The 15683-nt window shown below is 35.6% G+C and overlaps 1 long non-coding RNA gene across 2 annotated transcripts; it reads left to right on the top strand.

Moving 5' to 3' along the window:
* LOC106509059 lies at positions 2790-14362 on the top strand. Of its 2 annotated transcripts, XR_001306285.1 has the most exons (4): positions 2790-2966; positions 11146-11237; positions 11807-11978; positions 13336-14362. It is a non-coding gene; the product is annotated as an uncharacterized LOC106509059 (long non-coding RNA). The 2 variants fall into 2 exon arrangements; XR_001306284.2 differs by having other exon boundaries at positions 11146-11978.

Below are 15683 nucleotides of genomic sequence, written 5' to 3' on the forward strand. Positions count from 1 at the left end.
GCGTTGCCGTGAGCTGTGGTGTAGGTCGCAGATGCGGCTCGGATCCTGCATTGCTGTGGCTCTGGTGTAGGCTGGTGGCTACAGCTCTGATTCGACCCCTAGCCTGGGAACTTCAATATACCGCAGGTGCGGTCCTAGAAAAGACAAAAAATATATATATATAATAATTAAAACCATAAAATTAAATTATAACGTTCTGAGGAAAAAGACTGAAAACTTAGCAAAGGATAAATCTGGTGGAATTGTACTCTCTATTTCTCATGCGTAGTCATAGAAATACTGAAGTAAATGGAATTCAGTTCTGGAAAATATACTCCATTGCTATTGTTTCCATAGCTTATATTAGAAAGCTGTAGAGTTTGTGGTTAACATATGGAGAAAAAGCAAATGATAGTCTTCATAGGAAATTTCACTAAGTTCTGCCTTCTTCAAGTGGTGGATTCAGACTCTGAGGTAATCTGCAAAGCAATAAAAATGCATCTTTGATGTAATATGACTGCTTTAAAATAATAATGGAGCTTTGCCAACTTTGAAATTGAAGGAAACAGTTCACGTAAGACCATCTTCACTTCTGGCACCAACTGCTACTTCAGAAGGTTTCCCAAACCACTCTCAGTTTTAATAATTTCCTAGAAGGGCTCATGGATGTCACTGAAAGTGGTTTTGCTTGTGGTTGTGGTTTATCGCAGAAAAAAGGTAAAGATTAAAATAAGTCCAGAGGAGAGACATACAGGGCAGAGTGTAAGAGAGAACCAAACACAGAGCTTCCTACCATCACTGTGGGACAATAGGCAAAGACTACCACCAACCAGGTGACTTGAACCCTTAAGTCCAGAGAATTTATGGTGCCCCATCACTTAGGCAGGAGTGGTTGCCCACATGCCTCCTCTCCATCTCAGCCCCTCTAGAATTACACTTACTCCATATGGCTCAAAGCCCCAACCTACATCACATTGCCCATGTGGCTCAGAGTTCTGCTAGTCATATTGTTAATGTCTGGCTGGCCAAAGGCCCCCAGACAAATGAAGATATTCCATCAGACAAGGCATTCTAGGATTTAGAGTTTACCTCCTAGAAGCCAAGGGCAAAATCCAAACCTCTTTTTTCAAGGTTAAATTCTTGACTACCCTGTGCCTACTTTCATTAGTTATCAAGATAAAGTTTATGTCTAAAATGGAAACTCTCTGTCTCTAATACAGCTGGGTGAAATGTAACATTTAGAGATTAGATTTTGAATGATTTCTCTTAGTTCGTTTTACATTCAGAAGATTCTTGGAAGATATTAAATCATCATTACCAGCATGTGACACAGAAAATATCTTTGAAATAGAATTTTAAACTTCAATTATCATAGAAATTAAAGTATATTAACATTGGAAATAAACCCAAGTAATTATTCTATAGCAAAGCCTCAATGATTACTGAACCAATCCCTTTTTGAAAATGCTAGAGTTGAAAATGTCCTGAAAACATTCTTTGAAGGATGCTCTAAAATTAAAATAACCAGCCTTAAAAAAATCAGTTTTTAAAAATAATTCTCCTTCTGGGACCTGATAAGCCAAGTTTTATTTTTTCCTCCCCTCAGAGGGAAATGGCATTTTATGACTAAGTTGTAAATCATTAATTGTGTAGTGTTATAATTGAAAGGCTGACATAGTCCTGACTGTAATCACGCTCTCTCTCTCAGCTGCTACAGATACAATCAAGTACTAAAAACATTATCTGATACTTTGGTAGGTGAGGAGGGGCAGTAATAGTGTTCAAATCAGTATAATTTGATTCTCTCAAACACACTTCTAGCCATACCTAAACATTCTGTGTTTCCACATAGTAATATTTTATCCATTTAAAAGAAAACAGAAATTCCTCATTCTTTCTTCAGACTTCAAAACTGGCCTCTGAGACAACTCAAATGTGCGTCCCCCTCATGTGTTCAGAAATAACCAACTCAGTCTTTAAAAAAGAACTGTGAATATCAAGATACAAAACTAGCAACCAAACATTACAGAATAATCCCAACATTTCTGTTTCAAATGGTGCTCACATACTCACGCTATATTCCACACTCCTACCAGATACAGGTGGCATTTTATCTAGACTCATACTACATACAGGTGGCATTTTATTTCCATCCCTTTTTTTTCCCCCATCTAACTAGTATTTTATTATTTTTATTCCCTTTCTGTGATTACTACATCACTACATTATAAATTCTCTTGAGGGTGGAGGCCATGAAATTAAGCAACTTATGCATTTTTTTTCAGGGGAGGTTGTGTCTTTATGGAAGCCTCCATAATTAATATTTCTAAAATATTGCTATTACTTTAACAAACCTACAATATGACCACTAAGTTGTATTTTCTTTCGATTTCTTCCTTAGTGAAAACCTTGGCTTATTTGACACCTTGTTCAGCTGGTATAACCCAAGATAACATTCCTCATATCTTAGACTCTAGCCTTTCCTGATCATCAAATCAATGTCTAATGAAATCAGCAGAAAATATTCAACTAATATGTTTCTTCTCTACGGACTGCATTTTAAGAGCCTAACTATCAAAAGAGGAAAAAGTGTAATGTGGACAAAATTATTTTTAAAACCCTGTCCTCCATTCTACAGAGAATATAAATTTCAAAACTGTGACTTCCCCAACATCTGTTCCATAGCCAGCTAAGGCCGGCCAGCGTGCTGATGAGTCCGAGAGCTGCCAAGAGTGCCCTCTGTGCGGCGGGAGCCGCTGGCTCCCAGACAGGAACGGATCAAAAAGGAGGGCAGAGGACAGCAGGTTGAGGAAAGGCAGCGACACGGGGGAGGAGAGGGTGCCAAGCCCTCTCAGAAATCGCCTACATATGTCCATTTGCTTTATAACTGCAGTATGGTTTATTCCATTTCAGAGGATGAATTAAAACGCGAGAGACGGTGAGAGATGATACTTCAGCTCAGCGGAAAATAAAATGCGGTCCAGATGGTAAGGATCTGCTAGTCTTCTATTACCTGGAGTTATAAAGGTGGTAGTTTGTCGCTGAATCACCCTACTTGGCCGAAGCCATACAAATCACAGTGGGCGGTTTTAATGTTTTGGGTAATTACTCTTCTCATCCTCTAATCCCTCAAATGGTTTCCAGAGGAAAAAAAGGCCATTCTTACAGCAAGAAAATAGAACTGTGCTGACTCAGGTTTAGGAGATAAAAACAAAATGGAAACCATTCCACATAACATTCGAGATCTAAAAAAAATTTAGAAAGGGAAAAATACTCAACGCTTTTACTGAATCCATGAAAGTTCAGTAAATGTTTTCACTGCACGCACAAATAGACAATTAGTAGTGCGCAACAGGGTGAGGATGGAAGAATAAAAACTGAGTTGTGCTCATGTGACATAACACATTTGCCTGCTGAAGAATCACTGTGAAAGGCTGGAATATTTTATTTTCTATGACAATTCTTATTTCATTTATCTTGAAATATGAAATAAAATAAATAATAAAATATGTAATTAAAATAAATGATTATTTAATTATAAAATAATTTGAATTTACAGAACAAAACATTTAATAATTGCCAAAATGGGTATATGTGTGTGCTGTGTGTGCACATTTATATATATATAACACTGTTGTGTTATATATATATGAATATAACACTGTTGGGTCCTCTTAATACTCTGCTATATTCACTAACAATAAATAATATTATTAGTATTTTTTACATAAAGTATATTTTAATATGTCATAAAACATTTTATGTATGGTTTAACTGGTCCATCTTTTGCCCATTGATTTTCATTGCCATCTTCATCATACTCAAAGTGCCAATACATATATGGCTCTTTATCTTTCTTTACAAACTTTCTTCTGTCTCTCTATTCTTAAGCCATTAACACAATGTTTGAATTGTTGGCTTTATAATCTAACATGGCAAGTTTTGGCCTTACTTTTCTTTAGGAAAATTGTTTCATCTTGAACTAGTTCATCTTCTATATGAAGGATTGGATCAGCCTGCCTGATTGCATTGTAATTCTGAGATGATTTGCAGGCAAAAAGGCTATCTGTGTGATTTGGAGTTTATGAATATTTTTCTTTAGATCTTCTTTATGGGCTTTAATAAATTGTGATAATTATTTACAAACTTTGAATAATTTTGTGAAATTTATCCTAAAAGACTTTAGTTTTGTTGCTATTAAAAATTAGCTTTTTAAAAAATAATTTTTATAATTTTTTTCTGATCTATAATTTTTATAATGGTTTTCGTGTTTGATTTTTGTATCCAACAAACTTGCTGATAACTTTTTATAGTTTTTAGGGTTTCTCTGATGCTGTACACTGCAAAAGATCATATCATCAAAGTTACATGACAATTTCATTTCCTTTATTACATTTTAAATCATTTTCATATTTTATTCAGCTGAATTGGGTTTCCAATATAATGCAGAAAGGTAGCAGTGATAGTAGAGACTGATTTTGAACAGAATAAATATTTTATGATTTCACTATGTTCTGATATGTGCACTCTAAGATTTTGGTAATTTTTATCTGACAAGACTTAAGATGGATCAGGTTTCATATATTTTTTTTTTTCCTTTTGATCCTTAGAGTTTGGGAATCATTCATTCTATCTACCAGTAGATCTTTAACATCAGTCTCGATCTAACAATTTTAATGTTTTCAAGAGCTCTTTTTATAAAATGCTGTAAATCTAATCTCTGAGTATTATTTATCTCCCCTTTTGTAACTACTCAAATTACTGTTTTCTTCTGCTGCTGATGCTGCTTTTAATGGCTGAATCAAAGTCATATGGAAGTTCTCAGGCCAGGGATTGAATCCAAGCCACAGCTGTGAATTTTGCCACAGCTGCAGCAACACAGGAGCCTTTAACTTACTGCCCCAAGCCAACTAAGGATTGAACCTTCACCTCTCCAGAAACCTGAGCTGCCACAGTGGGATTCTTAGCCCACTGTGCCACAATAGAAACTCCATTATTATTTTTGATATTGACTTTTGTGATTAGTGTTAACTTAAATGTATCTGCTCAGTCTCATCATGTCTTTGTTTTCAATTTCTTTTTAAGAGCTTGAGTTCCTCCTTACTCAACTACATTCCTTATAACTCACTAGAATTTATAAACAGGAGAGAGACAAAGGTTTTAGTATTTTGTTTTTCTGCACCTGTGGCATGTAGAAGTACCTGGGCCAGGGATTCAAATTTTGTATTTTCTCTACATTGAATTAAAATGTAATCCACACCTATCCTTGTATGCTCGTTTGCTTGAGTATAAAAATATAACAAGTATTTTGTTTATGCACTACGATTTGCAACACTAGGATTTCAGTTTGGTCATGTTTCAAACATAGTGTTAAATTATTAATTTTGATTTTTATTAACTTTTGTACTAGTTTCATTATTTTATGCATACTGATTTTATACTTATCAGTTTGGTAATTACTCCAGATCCTTCTGTACTAATTACTGTGATTCTACCTCTTAATGACTTGTTTTCTCATGTGGCTTTTAAATTTGAACTTTTGCTTATTTTTAACAAAGATTGTTAGTCTCAGGGTTTTTTATAAGCTATGAGTCTGTCTCTGCAGCATGGTTTAATACTGCTTCTCCCAGAGCCCTAGGGAGTCTGTGGACACAGATATAGTTATTGTGTTATTCTCTTAGCTTGAGATTTCTTTATCATGTGAGCAGAGTAAGTTGCAATCTCACAACCACAGATGGTACAGGGTTGAGATATTTATTTTTTATTAAAAAAAAAGCAAAAAACCTTTACATTTTTATTTTAAATCTTTTTTAGAATAAACTCTTTCTTGCTATTTCCCTGGGCAAATGTTGGGGGTTGAAATAAATAGTTTCCTGACCCAAGATTTTTATTGCTCTTTGTCATAGAAAATTCTGACATTATAATTCATCTGCTTTCTTGACAGTTTCTCTATGTTCCTATTTCTCTAATAACAACTAACTACTGAAATTGATGGGCATCTCCCTGAACTAGCATAAACTCTATGTTGAAAAAGTCAATATAAAAGAAAATCCAAAGACTCTTTGGTATTTATATTTTTATCATTAGCTATATGGTTGTTCTCATTAGCTAAGATTTATAAGAAAATACAGTTGAAAAATTGTGAAAGTAAACAAGACAACATGAAATATAGAAATAGGAACAGTTAATATAAATAATGAGAAGGTGTTTGAAAAGGATTTATTTATTTATTTTTGCTTTTTAGGGCTGTACCCATGGCATGTGGAGGTTCCCAGGCTAGGGGTCTAATCAGAGCTATAGCTGCTGGCCTACACCACAGCCACTGCAACGTGGGATCCTTAACCCACTGAGCAAGACCAGGGATCAAACCTACAGCCTCATGGTTCCTAGATGGATTTATTTCTGCTCTGCCACAATGGGAACTCCTCAAAGGAATTTTTTTAAAAAATGAAAAAAAATATGCTTTCTTTCTCAAGCTGAAGTAAGATAGTAGACTGATCTGCTAAAAAAAAAATGTTCTAAATGGAACTGGGTATTTAGCAATATGACTAAGAATCTAACATTTGAAAAGATAGTTTATATTAATATGTGCGGTTGAATATTCCTTGAATATTCTTAAAAATCAGTGCTAATAATTTTATAGAAGAAATAAAATAAATGTCTTCAAATCTGGATTAATCAATTAAAATCTTCCCAGCCACATCTGATATACTTTTAGCTCTATGGGTTTCATTTCCCAGAACCTTGTGACTACAGACATTTGCTATAAATTGATGGGTATACAAAGATTTTTGTTGTATTAGTCTAGTAAAATTGAGTATATTAATGTCGAAGTTGACAAAATACATTTAACTATGGAGTAAAATGTGAATGTACTCTTTTTTTCTTTTTCTTTTTTTTTCTTGTCTTTTGTCCTTTTAGGGCTGCACCAGCAGCATATGGAGGTTCCAGGGGTCGAATCAGAGCTGTAGCCACTGGCCTATGCCAGAGCCATAGCAACGCCAGATCCGAGCCTCATCTGCGACCTACAGCACAGCTCATGGCAACGATGGATCCTTAACCCACTGAGCGAGGCCAGGGATCGAACCTGAAACCTCATGGTTCCTAGTTAGATTCATTTCCACTGTGCCACAACGGGAACTCCTGAATGTACTCTTAAGATGGAGATTAAATTTTTTTTTCAGAAAACTTAATGTAAATTGGGCCAGAAATAGAAGTGGCAATCATATACCCTCATTTCCCTGCCTCTTTAATTACATCAGTTACTGATGATAAAGTGCTCATATCTGCAATTGAATGCAAAACTGTCAAGAATAGCATATTCCCTCTGTAGTATCTTTTCTTTTTTCCTCTTTTTTACAATTTAAAAATGTTTACATTTTGCTTCTATGCCATGTTAAGAAGACCTATAGATTATTGTATATTTTAGATATATCCAATCACAAATAAGTTACTCTTCTGGATGACCTATTTTGAGATTTGTTTCTTTGTTTTTATTGATTTACAACATTATATTAGCTTCAGTCATACAGCAGAGTGATTCCATATTTTACGGATTATACTCCATTAAAAGTTATTATTATAAGATAGTGGCTGTATTTCCTTGTACTATGTAATATATCCATGTTGCTTATCAATTTTATATAAAGTAGTCTTTGTCTCTTAATCCCATACCCCTAATTTGCCCTCCCCACACCCTCTTCCTTTTGGTAGCCACTAGTTTGTTTTCCATGTCTGAATCTGCTTCTGTTTGGCATATACATTCATTTGTATTATTTTTCAGACTCTACATGTAAGTGATGTCATACAGTATTTGTCTTTCTCTGGCTTATGTCACTATGTATGATATTCTCTAGGTCCATCCTTGTTGCTGCAACTGGCAGAATTTCATTCCATTTTATGGCTGAGTAATATTCCGCTGTATATCTGTATCTATATCTATAAAACACCTTCTTTATCCATTTGTCTGTTGATGGGCATTTGGGTTGCTTTCATATCTTGGCTAATGTAAATACTGCTTCTGTGAACATTAAGGTGCAGGTATCTTTTTGAATTACTGCTGCCATTTTTTTCTGTATATATACCCAGGGGTGGAATTGCCAGATCATTTTGTAGTTTTAGTTTCAGTTTTTTAGGCACATATATATTGTTTTCCATAGTGGCTGAATAAATTTGTATCTCCACCAATAGTGTACAAAGGTTCTTTTTTCTCCACATCCTCTCCAACTTTTGATATTTTAGGTTTTTTGATGATAGCCATTCTGACCAGTGTGAGATGATATATCATTACTGTTTTGATTTGCATTTCTCTAACAATTAGTGATGAGCATCTTTTCATGTGCCTGTTAGCCATCTGTATATTTCCTTTGGAAAAATGTCTATTTAGGTCTTCTCTTTTTTAATTGGGTTCATTTTTTGATATTGAGTTATATGAGCTGTTTTTCTAATTTGGATAATAACCCCTTCTTGCACCGTCATTTGTAAATATTTTTCTCCCATTTGGTAGGTTGTCTTTTTGTTTTGTCAATGGTTTCCTTTGCTATGCAAACGGTTTTAAATCTAATTAGGTCGCACTTTAAAACTTTTGCTTTTATTTCTTTTGCCTTTGGAGACAGATCCAAAAAAATATTACTACGATTTATGTCAAAGAGTGTTCTCTTCTAAGAGTTTTGCACAATTTTACATTTAGGTCTTTAATCCCCTTTGAGTTTGTCTTTGTGTGTGGTATGGTGAAATGTGATCTCATTTTGTGACATGTTGCGATTCAGCTTTCCCAGCACTTGTTGGAGACAATTTTTCTCCATTGTATGTTCTTGCTTCCTTTGTTATATATTAATTGACCAGAGGTATGTGAGTTTATTTCTTGGTGGCTCTCTATTCTGTTCCATCACTTGATGTGTCTGTTTCTGTGCCAGTTTTGATGACTGTAACTTTGCAAATAGAGCTTGAAATTGCCTCCAGCTCAGCCTGGGACACTCGCAGCTCACAGTGAGGCAGTGGCAGGAAACCTGGCAGGTGCCACAGCCCACCTCTCTTCCCTGCCTGGAGACTAGATAGCCTTGCCCCCTCCTCACAAGCAGAGTCCAGGCTTCCCAGTTCTACTTGTCTCAGCTGCCCTCCAACCAGTCAATGGCTTGTCCCCACCATAGAACTCATGTCTCCTAATTCACCCTATGTCTATCTATCCTAAGGGACAATTTAAGATAATGATAATGGGGTGTCAAAAATGATCATTAGAGGTGCAGAAATTTGAGAGTGGGAAAAAGAATCCAAACTCTCAAATGCCAGATGATTAGGAAACAAAAACTTTTTCTAAAGTTCAGCATAGAAGGCTTAAAAACATGATTTTCTTAGAAAAAGCACAGTAGTTTCCTATTAGAGTGACTTACTATGACATTGTGAAATGAAATCCACTCCTAATGTGTCTGAATTTGCATATGCAGTGGTTCTCCTCTTCCACCACGGCCATTTTATTGAGCTTTCACATGCATAGGTAAAAGCTCAGATTCTCATTTACTGGAGGCTAAAATTTAATGACTTTGGTTCAATTGCAAAATAGGCTAGTGAGGTCAGGAATTGAAATCTTTATTTAAGATACTGATTTTACCCCCCTCCAAGTTTCAAAAAGCAATAAAGTACCTTCATCTATTTTCTATCTCTAGGTTAGCAATGACAATTCAATAGCAATTGGAGATACTACAAGCTACATTGTGAAGCTGAGACCTTTCCTAAAATTTCTGTCCTAACTTTATTCATTGTCAACAAACCTTGCCTTTTGCTTCCTTTACCGTCATTTCCTAACATAATAGTAAATGCTTGGAGCGTCTTACTTTCTCCATAGAACTGTGATATATTCAGTAATCTCAGCAGTTGCAAATGATGAAAGCAAAACATCGGTGGGATATTTGAAATGTAAATTATAAATATGTAGTCCTTACAGAAACACAATCCCAAACAAGTGCATGAATAATGAAAGTGAAATGTCCACAGTGACTGTTCTAATGTGAATTTTGCCACATTATAAACTGAAAAAAAAATGTATTTTACTCCTCAAACTATTTTTTACACATCTGCCAAGAATACTGTTATGAATGTGTCTTTGGCCTTGAAGGTCATGAAGGTCATTGTGTGAATTCTGTCAAGGTAAGTGTCTAATTCTACATTCTGAATATAGAAGGCTCTAAATGAGCATGTTCCTTGAAAGATAAAGACCTCCAAATCATCAACTCTTATCCCACTAACTTGAGGCTGCTCCTAACCTGAAGGAAATATGAAAAGGGGCTGTACTATTTAAAAATCACACTTTATTACTAGTTTGAGCCTTCACTCTGGGCTTTATTTAGTTCTCCCAGGTGCTCTTGATAGGATTATTTTTAAGTTAACCTAGAGCCTTTTCACTTAGACTTGAGGAAAACATTTGATGCCTACTTGAGGCTCGTCCACAATTGTTGCGAGACATGTTTTTATAATATTTTCTTCGCCTCCTTACTGCAAACTCCATCTTGTCCTTCCTTACTTTGTCCCGTCTTCCTGCTTGAGAAACAATCACGGTGATGGTAAATGACTTAAGCTTAAGAACAAAGACCTAAAGGCATGGGTTATTCACGGGGTCAGCTGAATGAGGACATAATACATTGGTCTAGGCACTCCAGACCTGTGCAGATTGGCACGCCATTTGCACATGCATGATATGTCCTCTAAAGAATACGAGAAAGAGAAAGAGGAACCTCAGACCAAGTGGTTTATGAGTGGTCGTTAGCCGAATATGCATTAGCAAAGAGAACCAAGGCGCAAACCTAGGCACACAGGGTTGCCTCAAGTAGGCATGCCCTTGCGGAAGCACAGTGAGGAGTCTCTGAAATGCTATGCATAGATAACTAACTCAAATGCTAATGATTCTTAAATGCCTAAAGTTTAGAGTAAAACTTTAACCATCTACCAGCTAAGTGACTTTTAAAATAATGAAAGAACTTATAAAATAATTAAAAATCTATATCCTGCACCTACAACCCCCTTTACACTTGACGTAATCCTCAAGAGCACAATAAAAGCAGTGTGGTTTCTTGAGGCAGGGCTCTAGGTTCCTGAGACCTTGAGTCCCCCGTTCCCACCTTTACTTAAGATAATGTCTCTGTGTCTTGTTTTATGTTAACTTTTTTCCTTAAGTTTCACAGCACCCCTTCTTCAGCCCCATCCTGCTGAGCTGGTCTCTCGGCATGCAATGCCCACTCTGGTTTCAACTTTTGACCTTCAGAGAGGTAATCTTTAAATGATAATTCCTGGTAGGAGAAGGTACAAAATAATTATTTAATGTAAAACCTTTTAATGTCTGCATCTTCTACCAAAACAAAGAACACACTAGCTCTTTGGCAGAAGTTTCTAGTTAAACAATAATCAATATTAAGGATGCAAGGAACAAAGAGCTTCATTTAGCGGCTTAGGAATTACAATTCAGGCGACACAAATTCTGGTAAAACTGAAAATGTTCTGGGGAAGAAAAAGAGACAGAGGCTTATAGAAAACCACGAGGTTATTAAAGTTGTCTGGCAGGAATTATGGTTGCTTCTGACACTGGAAAGGAGATATTTGTCCTTAAGGGAAAAGCTGTCATGAGTCATTTTAGGGTAAGTGTCTCTTAAGTATCTTGTTTCTGGAACATTGGGAAGATGTTCTGAATGCCTGCGTTAAGACAATTAGTCTTTGAAGTTCAGATTCCATTAAGGCTGAGCTGAGCATAAGTCGTACTTCCTCAATGGCCTCCTGGCTCTATTTTACAGCATTCTCTTACAATACTGACTCCATTCTGATTTTCCTTTTCCATTCTTAGATGCAACTTTGTAAGAGCCCTCCAAGTTGGAAGTTGAACAGTTAGTAGAGAGCAAGGGGAAATGCCTTACTTTTTCTGATGTTAAAGCCTATGCTCAATAGTCAGCAAAGCCCAGGCATGTTATTGATGTTGGTATCCAGCCTTATAAGAACTGGCTACATGCAGCTTACAGGTATAACAATACTTGAAAATAATCGCTAATAAAATATTACCAAATTCTAGACTTTATGTTATAAACCTTTACTTCCCAGATTACAGAGTCCAATAATCACACTCAGGAGAGAACCATATTTTCTTTCACAAAGGTTTAGAATGAAAAGCAGAATCTGTCATAAGTAAGATTTGTGGATCCTGTTTGAAAAAGCTAGGGGGAGTTCTCACTGTGGCTTGCAGTAAGGAACCCAATTAGTATCAAGATATGGGTTTGATCCCTGGCCCCAATCAGTGGGTTAAGGATCTGGTGTTGCTGTGAGTTTATGGTGTAGGTCACAGACGCAGCTCAGATCTGGCATTGCTGTGGCGGTGGCGTAGGCTGGCAGCTGCAGGTCTGATTTGACCCCTAGCCTGGGAAATTCCATATTCTGTGGTTGTAGCCCCACGCCCCAAAAAAATCTAGGGATATAAAAAGCATATTTTTTAATATAAACTTTATAGGAAGTCACTGTGGGTCAACCATTTTCCTAAATTTTTGCCAGAAATATTTGCCAATGTAATACATAGAGATATCTTGTAAGAAGACTATTGAGTGTATTGTGTTTCAGGAACGTAAAGTGGCATAAGGATTTCTAAGTATTAAGGATGAGAAAAATTGTTCAGAATACAGACTTTCGGTATTATAATATACTCAATAATTACAATTATAATTATAATACTCAAAGTTGTAAAATTGTTTTTATTCATTTTGTTACCTTCTTGCACATGAGTTAAAATATATTGACCAAACTTTGTCATCAGCCTGACAATGTTTTTCTCTCCCTTTCATTTTCAAAATTAATTTATTTTTCCTATATCCCCATTTCATCTTCATCATTACAGATTTATTTTAGCATAATAGTTAATTGATCTATCTCCAATATTTCTTTGACATTTTGTACAATATCAGACTTTTTGCCTGTGGCTCAACTCAAACTTTGTGTAAATCTAAGTACATAAACCTCGGAAACATATGTAACACTTATGATTTTATAATATAATTATAATAACACTTAGAGTAATTCAATTCAAATCAGGTTAAGTTTAACATTACACGTTTTAGAAAGTCTAAGCTTCCATTTAGAAACTCTGTGAAAACAAAGCCCAGAATAGCCTGTGTTGGCATTCATCAGTATCGATTTTTAAATTAGCAAGTGTCATTTTCATTTGTGTTCTGAATACTGAATACGTGAATGTTCCTTGACTGAAATCATATAAAAATCTGGGTTAATACTTTAGAAATAAATCTATGTATTAAGTGTGTATGTGTGTGTCAGAAAAACAGACAGAGACAGAAAGACATAGAAAAAGATTGACTTCCATATCCACCTTTCTAGGGCAAGAATTCTACCTGGATTTCGTTGCTGTGTGGAAGGAAGAGTGGCCATGCTACAGACCAGCTAACCTGAAGGACTGAGCTACACTCAGCTGTGCTGTGTTTTTCATTCCTGTCACACTGAATATATTATTACTCCTTCCCGATGAGGACTACGTGAGGGACTTAGAGACCAACTTCCCAAGTATTCACAAGTTCTTACTGTAGGAATAAAAACAGAAAGGCAAGAAGAGGACAAAAGTAGTTGATCTTACACTGGGTATATGCTGGTGATATAGCGTCTATAAACTTTATTATAATACTTGAGCCTGATTTATAACCAAACCTCTGTGCTTCCCAAGCTACTGTAACTGTCTTACTAGCAACATCAAGGGGCCGTTATAAGACTCGAATGTGCACTTTAAAATTTGTCCTCCCCAGAGCAAACAGCGCAATGATGCTACACAAACTACATATGTTGGAATCTATAATCTCTCAGATACATCTTTTTTCACCTTAAACACAGAGCATGTTGACTTTAAGATGAGAAAAAGAAATGTGCTACAAGGTTATTCATCTTCTTTCCTCCCTTGATTCTGAGATTTCTATTAGGAGATGAAGTGAATTCCAGTTAATAGAAAACAGTGTATATGAAGGATTCAACTTCAGAGACACAGTTGAGTCTTCATGATATAGCATTATAGATGGAAAATGTTTACATTAAAATCATATGAAAAAATGTTCTCAGTGAAAGGAGACAAAATACCAGAAAGTAAAATTAATCCTAATCAAAAACTCAGATGTGCAATCAGCAACCATCAGTAAGTAGGATAGAACTGAAGAATATATTTGATTTTATTTTTCACAAATGCAGACAGTGAATTTGTACAAAAGGAATTGTTCTTCATTTTATACAAGTGGTTTCTTTGTCCATTCTCTTTCTCTTTGTTCTTGATTCATTTCAGTAATGTCCATTACGAGGAAAGGAAATTAAAGGACCTATATTATTATAAAGGTTTGACATTCAATAAATCATATTTTTGAAAAAATGCCATGTTTCAGTCATCAATGCAAGCATTAACATGACAAACTTGCAAGTCTCCTCGTAAGATTTTTGAACTTCAAAGCTTGTGAAATATAACCACATTGGTATTAGTTCAAACATTTTTGTAAAATTACTAAATTTCCTAATTGACTGTCTAGGTTTTTTAAATAACTGTGAAAATAATTCGGATGCATAAGGTTAAAGTTGAAACTTTTTAAAAAGTGATTGAGAAATATTTACAAATAATGTTTACTTCCTTGTTAATTATTAGGAAGGGGATAGTATGATTTCTGACCACAATTTATGTGATAAAAATAAAGGATCAAAATTCACTTTGAAACTTTAAATGTTTCAGAGAACATTGAAATTAAGCTAGAGAAGATCCTACCATATTTTCCATGTGATATTTTTCCTTGGCCAACTCATTTCAATGACAGAGTAGAGCACAGTAAGTTTAGCAGGTTTGATAATAAGAAACTCAAGTTTCACCAAGGACAAGAATTTCCCCTTGAAGCTAGGAAAAATAAAGTCAAAAATGATTAAACAATTTACTCAAAGTCCAGGAACTAATTGGTAGTAGAGCCAAGAGTAAACCAAGTTCTCTTCAAGCCAGTAATAGTCCACCATGTTCTACCACAGGCTGTTATAAGTCTGAACAAGTACAAATATCTTTAAGGTGATGACTAAGAAGGATTTTTCAGAATAGATTCCTATACTTAAACTAAGCACATTTCTCAATTATAGGTAATGTGTGTAACTTCCTGTGTTTCCAGCAAAACTCTCAGTCTTCTATCCTGAGACTCTCTTGGTGAATTACTCTGTTGTTAACCACAAATACATTGGTACACCTGATCATCTGTGTGGAGGGAGTGTTTTAGGAACCATAATCTGTTTGTAGCTGAGGCCTGAGGTTCTTTCCAAATAGCAGTTTACGCAATAGTGGGAAAGATGGCAGTTTTCCATATTAAACTGTATGTGCAGAGAGGTGTCAATGGTGATTTTAGGGGAATGAATGGTTCCAACCAGCTTCTGGGTGCTGAACTCTTAATTGAAATCAGTATAATGTGGAATTCCTATTAGAATACTAGCTGCCCTACCCCTCTTGCCTCCTCTTTACCTTCCCTGTTATCTCTCTCTTGCCTCTAAATCTCCTCCTGATGTTCACACACACACACACCTCTTTTTTGCAGAACTTTATGCTTTTCCTTTTCTGAGGTCAAAAGGCTATCACTCTCTCTTTCTCTCTCTCTCAACCAAATTGTCCATGAGAAGAGTGTGCAATTTTTACACGAGTTGCATTTCAAGGATATGTGAAATCTTCCACA

Source organism: Sus scrofa, chromosome 1 (assembly GCF_000003025.6).
Source record: "Sus scrofa isolate TJ Tabasco breed Duroc chromosome 1, Sscrofa11.1, whole genome shotgun sequence".
Lineage (NCBI taxonomy): Eukaryota > Metazoa > Chordata > Mammalia > Artiodactyla > Suidae > Sus > Sus scrofa.